Consider the following 11,303-nt stretch of genomic DNA (forward strand, 5'->3'; position numbering starts at 1 on the left):
CCACACAAATTTTAGAATGTTTTTCTATTTATGTAAAAAAAAATCATTAAAATTTTGATAAGGATTGCATTGAATCTGTGGATTGCTTTGAGTAGCATGGACATTTTAACAATATTAATTCTTCCAGTTCATGAACATAGGATATCCTTTCTATTTGTGTCTTCTTCAATTTCTTTCATCAGTATTTTATAGTTTTCAGTGTACAAGTCTTTTATCTCCGTGGTTAATTTTTTCCTAGGTATTTTTCTATAGCTACTGTAAATGTGCTTGTTTTCATGATTTCTTTTTCAGATAGTTCATTGTTAATGTATAGCAATGCTATTGGTTTCTGTATGTGGAAGTTGTGTTCTTGACCAAGAAATGAACAGTAAGTAAATCATGGATCCACCAAATGCTATTAAAGCACAGTTGACCATAACCATGAAAGAAAGATGTTTATTAGCATCAACTGTATCAGCCTTGTTAGAATTTATATGAACTTTGGGGAAGATATATTGGGTGGCTTAATACTCTATATGAACATATGCTTTTTTTCTCAATAAATTTTTCTACAGCAAATAGAGAAGTCAAAATCATTCCATGGATCCTAGGTCCTCCAGACACAATCACAATCTACTGGTTGATGGCAGAGTTCCTCCCACAGAACAGCAGTATGAGAATCACAGATTATCATTTAGTCCACAAATACTTATTGTACCTACTCTGTGCCAGGCACTGTGTAGTGAACAAAGAACACAGGGCCACTGCCCTCCTGGGGCTTCCAGACTGATTGAGGAACAATTAAACAAGTAAACATGCAGACAAAGGACTGAACCAATGTTTCTCCCCTTTAGCCTGTCTTAATTTAGTTACTCAAGTAACTTATTTAGACATTTAATGACCACCAGAAAAGAACGACGTAAGCTGTTCAAGATCTGGCTCCTTTCCCATGAGAGTTTCATTGGGCTAGCTTGCTTAAACGACTACAAAAGTACTTCTCGTTGAGTTGAGAGCCATAATGAAACTCTCATTGTATGAGTATTTGTTTTTCAACTTTTTATTTCATGGGTGCACGTGCAGGTTTGGTATATAGGTAAACTTATGTCATGGGGGTTTGTCGTACAGATTATTTCATCACCCAGGTATTAAGCCTAGTTCCCATTAGTTATTTTTCCTGACCCTCTCCCTCCTCCCAGCCTCCTCCATCCAATAGGCCCCAGTGTCTGTTGTTTCCCTCTATGTCTCCATGTGTTCTCATCATTTAGCTCCCACTTTTGAAAAAAACTCAACATCACTGATTATTAGAGAAATGCAAATCATAGCCACAATGAGATACCATCTCACGCCAGTCAGCATGACTATTATTAACAAGTCAAAAAATAACAGGTGCTAGCAAGGTTACAGAGAAAAAGCAATGCTTATACACTGTTGATGATAGTGTAAATTAGTTCAACCATTGTGGAAAACAGTGTGGCGAGTCCTCAAAGACCTAAAATCGGAATTACCATTCAACCCAGCAATTCCATTATTGGGTTTACAGCCAAAGGAATATAAATCTTTCTATCCTAGAGAGACATGCATGTGTATGTTCATTGCAGCACTATTCACAACAGCAAAGACAGGAGATGCCAAAACCAACTGCAGCAAAAGCAAAAATTAACAGATGGGCTCTAATTAAGCTGAAGAGCTTCTGCACAGCAAAAGAAACTATCAACAGAGTAAACAGACAACCTACAGAATGGGAGAAATTTTTATAAACTATGCATCTGACAAAAGTCTAATATCTAGCATCTATAAGGAACTTAAACAAAACTACAAGAAAATAAACAACCCCATTCAAAAGTGGGAAAAGGACATGAACAGATACCTTTCAAAAGAAGAAATACATGTGCCCAACAAGCATATGAAAAATATATATATATGGATATTCTAATCTGAGCATCCAGACTCCTCCAGGGAGCTAGGAAGACAGCTGAGAGATGCTCCTCTCCGTTGAGTATCTAGATTATGACCCTGGAAGAACTGTGGCTCAAGGAAGAAGACCAGAGTCAGCCCGCCGGACACTCAACTTCCAGAGAGTAGAGGGCAAGTGAGAAGTATAACAGTAACTGCCCGTGCAATTGTACATCCTACTGAACTGGAAGCATGGTGCATTGTAAGTGCTCCCCTAATTCCTGTATTATTCATTTCCTGAGTCAGAGATTCCCAAATCTGGTGCCACAAACAAATGAACTTCAGGTATCCATGAACTCCTAAAATTCAGGGAGTGTGTCTACACTTCCTATGTACAGAGTACATGGCTTTTATCCAATACTGGAAGTCTGAGCTTTAGAGGTTATGTTCTCATCTAACCAGGCATTATGAGCAGAGGCCCAGGTGCAAGATGCGGAGCAGTGAACCCACATTCTGCAGTCATGGTCATCCACAGGAGAGCCGAGCATTCGACTGATTGAGGAGAAACAGACAACGATGACAGCAATAAGCTTTCTTAGGCTCCGCACATTGTGCTGAGTGTCTTAGCTGCTGTATTTCATGCATCCTCCCCATGGCTTCTAAGACAAGTCCTAATATCATTACATCAACTTTCCAGATGAGGAAACTGAGGCTTGGAAAAGTTAAGTAACTAGCCTATTATCAGAATGAATGACAGCTCAGATTCAATCCCAGATCTAAATGATTGCAGGGCCGCTTGCTTAACCACTACCCTAGGCTTTCCCCATGGCCAGAAGCACTTGACATCTCTTATGGGAAGCAAAAAGCACTATTATTATAAAGAGCCTCTAGCTACCCCCTTTGCTATCAAAATCAAGTCCAAAAATTGGTACCAGAAGGTCCCAGCAGTGTCTCTGGCAAAATCTGATTTTTTTTTTTTTTAAAGTAAAGGGAATCCAGACAAGTTCCCAAGATTACAGCTGCTAGCAGCTCTGACACCTGGTATGTGCATACTTCAAAGAGCCATTGTACATCTTAATTACAGATAAATAGATAGGTATAATAGTCTCTGTTGACTCTTTTGAAGTCTAACTACCTAATTGTGGTCTACTCAAAGGTGAAAATCCCAACTTCCCCATGCCCTGTCAAGATTACTTTGCCGAAGTTTATAATTCAACTCACAACTCAATTCAACCCAAACCTACATGGTATCTACTACCTACAAGGCAATAGACCCCAGGCAACTGTGGGAGGGAGGGTGAATCACAAAGATGAATGAAACATTTCATATATCCTTCCTCACAAGAAATAAGGATGCAGGATGCATTTGGTGTCATTGATACAGTTCTGTTCATTAGGTGCAAATCATTGCTTTAAATGTTTCTAAGGGATCGGATTGAAAAATAAGAACAAGGACCAAGAACAACATCGGGCCTGGCATATTATATGCAGTGTCTCAAAACCCTACAACAACTCTATGAAGGAGGTTTTATTGGCCCATTCTGCAGATGATGTACAGTTGAGAAAACTCCCTGGTGGCACACAGCTAGTAAGTGAGAAGTTGAACAAGAGCCTGAGCCCAATTCTCATGGCCTGGAGAGCCCTCATCCTCCACATGGCCTCCTGCTGAGAACCCTTTGCTGTAAGGAGAATGCAGTGCCTAGTTTATCTCTTTTATTTACTTCATCTTCCAAGAAGCAAATTCAAAATAATGACATAAGAAATACATTTTAGGCTGGGCACAGTGGCTCATGCCTATAATCCCAGCATTATGGGAGGCCAAGTTGGGTGGATCGTTTGAGCCCAGGAGTTCCAGAGCAGCCTTGGCAACATGGCAAGACCCCATCTCTACAAAAATATACCAAAAATTAGCTAGGCGAAGGGGTCCACGCCTGTGGTCCCAGCTACTGGGGAGGGTGAGGTGGGAGGATCACCTAAGCCAGGGAGGTCAAGGCTGCAGTGAGCCGTGATTGTGCCACTGCACTCCAGACCAGGTGACAGAAAACAAACGAAAAGATATACATTTAAATTCTAGATTGGAGCACTATGCGATATGGAACCATGATCTCGGGAGGGTTAGGGTTCGCATGCCGCACTTCCTTTTCAATGCCATTTTTAAGGAGTCTTCCATCCACCACTTGCGTTCACTTTTTCATGTGCAACTGACATCGTCAGCAACAAGCAACGGCCCCGTGTTCCAGAAGCCCCTCCTGAGGAGCTGTGCGACAATAGCTGATCAAGCTGGCTTCCTCTGTATGAAAATGAGCCTGAGAAATCGTACCATGCAGGAATATTATCTAGCGAGCCCATCTTTACACTGCAGTTAATCATTGACAGTATTTCTCACAACTTAGACAATGCCAGTAATGTATAGCATAAAAATAATCTACAGAAAGATTAGTTTCCATGACCCTATTATGTTATAAAACATCCAAATTACTGGCATTTAGATTATCAAGCACTTGGTTTGTGGGCAAATGCCTTATCCCAAGAGTTGCTTTATTATTATGAATAACTGTGATTACCAAAAGTTATCTAGGCAAAGTCCACCATCTTCTGTTATTCAAACATCAAGCTCATTAGAGCCACACACTCTGAACTTATGGTATATCAAGTATTGCATAAGATCTGAAATGAAGTGTTGAACAGGTGTGATAATACATTTTAATTTACTGAACTTGATATATGCTAGAGATGCCATAAAATGCCCACAATTATTACACCTGATAATTGTTAATAGAGGACAATCATGAAATACTTTATTTGGACTTTTCTGTACTATATAGAAATTTACAAGGAAAATTAATCACAAGAATCAGGTGGTACAATGTGGGTATACTAAGCCCCTCCAAACTTCATGTTAATTAAGTTCCTAAGCTTGCTAAGATTATTAATATTTTGAAAACCTTTTGTCCAATAAAGGGAAAAGTTACCCTGTTCTCAAATCTTAGGTGACCTCAGAATCAAGGGGTCTGGAATAGGCATAAGGATCCCAATATATGCTCAGGTCATTCTAATTCAGGTGATTTGGGGGAATTGCACATTAAAGGGATGTAACCAACCTATTTGAGTACAGGGCAATCTCTCCCCTGGCAAGATGCCCATCAGCAATGCCCTGGGGCTCACCTACACCCTGGTGCTGGGAAGTGATTTAAATCATTCCAGCCCTTGCTCTCCACTATCCTTTTCAGACGTTAAGAACTAAGGCATAATGATAAATGCCACCTTAACCTTGGAGAATATGGCTAATTTGTTTGCTTAACAGTTCAAAGGCAGGGATAAGAGGTTATAACTCACAGCAGTAGGCATGATTAGAGCTCACCAAGCCCCTCCTCATCCCAGAAACTCCCAGCCCCTTGGCACCTACAGCGTTCATCTTATCCCTTCCTCCCGCCTCTTGCCAACCTCGCCTTTCTTCGTCTCTCCTGGGCTCTGGCTGCCTCCCCTTTTCCTTGTTGTTCATCATCTGTTTGTCATCATAGTCATTCATTTAAAAAATCAAGAGTCCCGTACTTCTAGTTCATTTATAAAAGCTTACTAAATTTATCTGTGTGTTTTTTTTTATATATTACCATATGTTTTCTTTGTTGTCACTAGCTAATTCCTACTTATCTTTTTTATGCAAGGTTTTGAGCTGGGACCTCTAGCCATGCAAAATCTGAGACACTTGTTTTCTGGAGGGCAGAGGTATGCTTTACTCATGCCTGCATTGCTTCCCACACAGGCAGCGTGCTCAGAAATACAGCAAGTGTCCAAAATATTTCTACTGAACTGAAGTAAGTGCGTCTATGCTGTCAGAACTCACCTCCTGGCTGGGAGATGGATATAGATGCAGAGAAAGGAGATCACAACACAGACTATGTGTTTCCTGCAGCTGCTATAATAAATGACCCCAAACTAAGCAGCTGAAAGCAACACAAATGTACCATCTTACAGCTCTGGAGGGCAGAAGTCCTAAACGAGTCTTACGGGCTCAAGTCAAGGTGTCACAGGACTGTGCTCCCCTAGAGGCCCTAGGGGAGCACCCATCTCCTTGCCTTTTCCAGTTTCTAGAGGTCACCCATATTCCTAGGCTCGCAGCTCCTTCCTCCACCTTCAAAGCCCATCATTCCAACCTCTGCTTTGGTCATCCCATCTCCTCTTCCTTCTGATCCTCCTGACATCTTCTTATAAGGACCCCTGTGATTTACACTGTGCCCACCAGAAAATCCAGAATGATCTCCCTGTCTCAAAATTCCTAATTCAATGATGCCTGCAAAGTCCTTTTGCTGTATAAGGTCACATATTCACAGGTTCCAGGAATTAGGAGAGAGACATCTGTGGGGAGGGGCAATTATTCAGCCAAACTTGCAGGCAAGCACAAATCTAGGAATTCAGAAAACAGGGTTGGGGCAGGGAGAGCCCCCAGGCGGAATGGCAGGGGTTGGCTTTCTGGAGGGAAAGGTCTCCAGCTGAGCCATGAAGGACAGATCAAACTGGGGGATAAGAGCGTAAGTTTTGGAGTCAGGCAAACCTGAAGCCTTGATTTCCCTATTTGTAGGTTAGTATAATGTCCATTTCATAAGGCTATTTTGAGGATTCAATAAGATAATGTATGTAAAGGGCCTGGCATGTGGTGAGCATGCCATGTGACTAAAATCTAGGACATGAAACAGCAGACAGAGGATTTCGGAAACATCAGAGATGACAACCAGCTTAACTGCTCATTTCAGACTATTGCCCTCAAGGCTAAAAGGACATAGCAAAAGAGAAATTGTAGGGGGGAGAAATGTAGTGTCCTAAGAGTGACCACGAAAACAAACTTCATGCCATTCTCCTTCCCAGAAGTTCTGAGCTCCACATCCAGAGGTCCCAGTTTCCTGCCAACCGTACGTGGCTATTTCCGTTTAGAATCAAAGATGCTTGGGGTGTAGTCCAGCCAAAGGAAATGCCCATGACCACAATCAGGAAACCATTTCCACAACAACCCAGTGCCAAGCGGCAGCCCGGCAGCGGTCATCTTGGGCCACGCCTGGGGAGCTGACTATTGTCCTCACCTACTGGGAGGGAGCGCCCTCCTCAGGTTTCCTCAGACACGGTTTTCTTTTAGAAGGTTGGGTTGGGTTCCTGAGAAAAAGAAGCCTGGCAGGGACTGTTGGTGATGATCCCAGTGGTGGCTGGCCGAGTGGACCGTGACTTCTGGTGACCACTTCCTAAATGTGCAAAGCCAATGAGTTTGGGATTTGACGCTGCTGAATGTCTGTTACCCCCAAAGTTCACGTGTTGAAACCTAGTCCCCAAGGTGATGGTTTGGAGGTGAGGCTTTGGGAAGGCGATTAGGTCATGAGGGCAGAGCCTCATAAAAAGGGTTAACTGCCTAACAAAAGGGACCCCAAAGAGAGCCCTCGCCCACATGAGGACACAGCAACAAGACAACAATCTATGAACCTGGAAGAGGACCCCCACCAGACACTGCATCTCCCAGTACCTTGCTTTTGGTCACACTGGACTGCTGGAGGTGGGGCAGGAAGGGGAGTGGACCTCCTCCTTAGGTGACATGATTTTTCCAGCAATTAGATGAAACTGATGGAAGCAGGCCCAGACATCGGCATATTTCCTGAAGCCTTGAGTTGGAGAGTTTTCTGGTTGCATAATAAACTTCAAGATAAGTTACAAGCACAGGTGTTTCCCACTGAGAGCTGATTTCCTTCTCTCTGGACCAGATGAAGTGTTGGAATGGGGTCCTTAACAAAATCCAGATTGACCCTTTTGTGCAGGGCAATGACTTGGCCCTACTTGAACTTCTGGTTCAGTTTCCCCTGTGACTCCTATGCTGTATTTATGTCAGCACTGTGTCCTGCTGCCTTCCAAGTCAACAGAGATAGCTTAGGATAAAAACACATTACAAAAATGGACATTTAAAGGCAGAAGAATAGAAGCTATGCCTAAGGGTGGGGGGTGGAAGGGGTACAAGGGAGCAGACCTGGCTCTGGAGGGGATCAGAAGATCGTTTTAGCAACAGAGTTTGTGGGACTCCATGTTTGCATGAACCAAGACTCTTGCGGTTGCAAGAAACAGAAACTTAACTGGAACCCCCAAGCAGAAAGGGTGTTTCTAATGCATATCTAGGATGTCTCACAGTCCCCAAGGGCTAGGGTGCAGTCAGCCCTCGGGAGTAGATGGGAACTAGGGGCTTGGGCTCCTTCATCATCTCCCAGTTCCTCGTCTCTGCTCCCTCAGCACTCTGAAACTCCCGTCTTGCTCACACTGCTTCCTTCCCCCTCTCTCTCACTAGTTTCCTCAGCAAGGAAACCTCAGGCTACCAGTAGCTCTCCAATTTGGATCTGCTCCTTTTAGGAAACCAACAACCCTGAACCGAGAATCTCTTAGTTGCAACCTAAGAAAATCGGTGCTCCACACTGTATTCAAATGACAATTTATGTAAGTTGAGAGTCACTAATTGTCTACATCAAGGAATGGGGCCTCAGAGGGAGATTAGGGGCTTTGGGAAGGAGAAGTGGAGGTTTTAACCCCTTCTCAGAGCGGCCATTATCCTGGTACAATTAACTGTGCCAGGAGGCAGAGCCTTGCCGAAATGGCTGCCTGGGTGTTCACTGCGTTTTCCATGCGAACTGAGTAACGGAGAGCTCCGAGGACGATTGTGGATGAGGGAAAGAGAACTGGGCAGAAAAACTAACAGGTACTCAGTACCAAGCTGTCTGTACTTAGGCAAAAAGCTTCCACCAAGGAGGGTACCTCAGACTTATTTCTGACATAATACTGCAGGTCCAAGCATTTCATCAGGAATTCAACCCAAGCAGGAATTTATCATCTAGTACTGGAAACAGGAACACATTCAGAGGATGAGGGCAACAGTGAGGGCATGGGAGCCCACACTCTAGGAAGGCTGCTTTCCTTTTTTATTTTATGTTTTGTTTGTTTTTGTTTCTTGTGGCTGTTGGTTTTCTGTAGTTTCAATGGCTAGAAATCATTTTTAAATGGTGGATGTTTCACCTAGAAAATTAAAGATGGGAGTCAGGATGGGCATAACTGTGGCATTTCAGTATGCAACAGGCTTGCTGCCAAAGTGGGATTCAGTGGTTCTGGTTGGCCCCATAGCCACAGCTGGGCCACAGAAACGGAACTTACCAGGACACAGATTTTTCAACCCAATGTAAGACTGAGTTGCCTTTGGGTACAGGAAGTCTCCTTTCTTAGGTGTGTTTGTTCAGAGGCAGACGCCTACAGTAGCACTTTGAGGGATGCCAGGTCCCATTCCTGGAGGTGTTACTCAGGATGGGCAGCTCACAGTGGTAACTTTTTGGGGGAACTGGGTCAGAGGACTCCCCACATTCCCTCCAGTCTTAGCATGGAGCCCCCAGTGCCAGCCCTATTCTCTGGGTCACAGCCCTCCTTGACAGGTGCAGCCTGAGAGACTGCCATTGCTGGACACGGGAGAAGACATGGGGGCACAGGTGTTCTGCAACAGCACTAGTCCTAGGGGCCAAAAGCCCCTCTCTATGGGAAGACCTGAGAAGGTTCTGGGGCCAATCACCTTAGCCAATCCCCTGTGCCCCTCATATAGCCCCAACATATGGGAAAGGTGTAAGGATCCCCAATACAGATAAATACAGTGAACCCCAGCACCATAAAGGCTTATCATCCAGGAAATAGAAAAATGGGTTGTGGCATATGCATGGGATAGAATACTATGCAGAAGTCAAATGGAGCAAACTATAAATATGTATGTATGTATACACATGCACATATACGTACTTATACATATATCTCTCAACAGGATAGATCTCACACAATAAAGCCGAGTGAGAAACAAAGTTGCAGAATAACACACACTACAATATCATTTATGAAATTCTTAAAACCTGCATAAGACAATGTGTACTGCCCACGGATGCATATGTCATATATAAACGTATGAAAAAAACAACACGCTAAAGTAATAGCAGTGGTTGCCACTAGGGTGAGGAGGTGGGAAGAATGGGATTGGGTGGGAGTGATCAAAGAGAGTTTCTTTTTCACTTATTAAAAAGGAAATATAACGAAGTGCAAATTGTTAAATCTAGTTAGATGGAGCTTGGATGTTTGCTATGTCGAGAGGCAGAAACAAACTGAAGCCCTAAGAGATTAAATCATTTTCCCAACATTGGCTGGGATGCTGCTTAACACACACTTTCCAGGCTGTTCACAAAGCAGCAGTGGATATTGATCCCAGGCTGCCCAGAGGACACCTCCACTCCACTCTGGACTAGGACCATCATGCTTGACCACTTCTCCTCCACACATGCCTGCCATCTCTCCCCCATTCACCACCTGGAACGCCAGCACCTTCAACTTTTAATAACAGGGAAGGCTCAAGATGTTGAGGGAAGGTGAACCGCTTGCTCCACCTCCCTGTAAGAAGGGACTCACATCAGAGCCCAGCTGGTGGTAGGGAGGCCTGGGGGCTGGGTGGCGGATGGGAACAGAGGAAGGCAGAGGTGGCTGTAAATTAACACTCTTGCCACCCTGGAGAAGACTAACTTATCACCACCAGTTCCCAGCATTTCTTCCTGGGAGGAAGAGGGCCCAGCATGAGATGGAAACAGATTTGATCTTTGGCATCAGGGGTTCTCGTGCCGAGTACCTCAAGTCACCCCAGGCCATTGAGGCAGGAATCCCTCTGTGCCCTGAGTGGGTCTGGGTAGGTCAGGAATCCATGGTGGAGGGGACCCCAAACCAGGTGTGTCCCTATGAACAGACAAGGAGTGGTTTAAACCAGATCATAGCCCAGTGCCAATAGGGGAGATTAAGCCCTGGTCACCAAAACAGGAAGAAATGCTTAGCAAGCAAAGAAACCATGAGTAGGGAAGATGAATACAGTGGGAGAGAACAGAAGCCACCCAAATTAGGGAACATAAAGGTGCTCCTAGCCCTAAGTGATGCTCCCCTGCCCCTTAGGGCCTAAAAAGTAGCCTCATGTTTCAAATCGCATGAAGCCAGAGGCAGCAGATGTTTCCCATGGAGCAAACAGGAGGCTGTAAATGTCTGTAGGTCCCTGTGGACGTCTCCCCACAGCCCCTCCACTTATTTTTCCTCCATTCCTCAACTGTTCACGTACAGGACTCTGGAGAGTCTGTGCACAAGGTCCCTGCTCCCATAGGGTTTATATTTTAGTGGGAGAAAAAGCAATGAATAAGCAAGGCAATGAGGCTGGGGTGTACAGAAGGGGCCAGACATGGCTGGGGCATAGAAGGGAACAGACAGGCACAGGTGGGCTTGGAGCCACCTCCCCTGAGCCTGACAGTGCTGCCCACAGTCCGGCTGGGGGAAGCTGCCCGCTCCTGCTAGCAAACTTGTGTATCCATCCTCTCTTGATTACTTCCTCCAGATATCCGTCCCTTTCACACCCAGGT

The sequence above is a fragment of the Colobus angolensis genome, unplaced genomic scaffold, assembly GCF_000951035.1.
Source record: "Colobus angolensis palliatus isolate OR3802 unplaced genomic scaffold, Cang.pa_1.0 Scaffold85, whole genome shotgun sequence".
Taxonomy (NCBI): Eukaryota; Metazoa; Chordata; class Mammalia; order Primates; family Cercopithecidae; genus Colobus; species Colobus angolensis.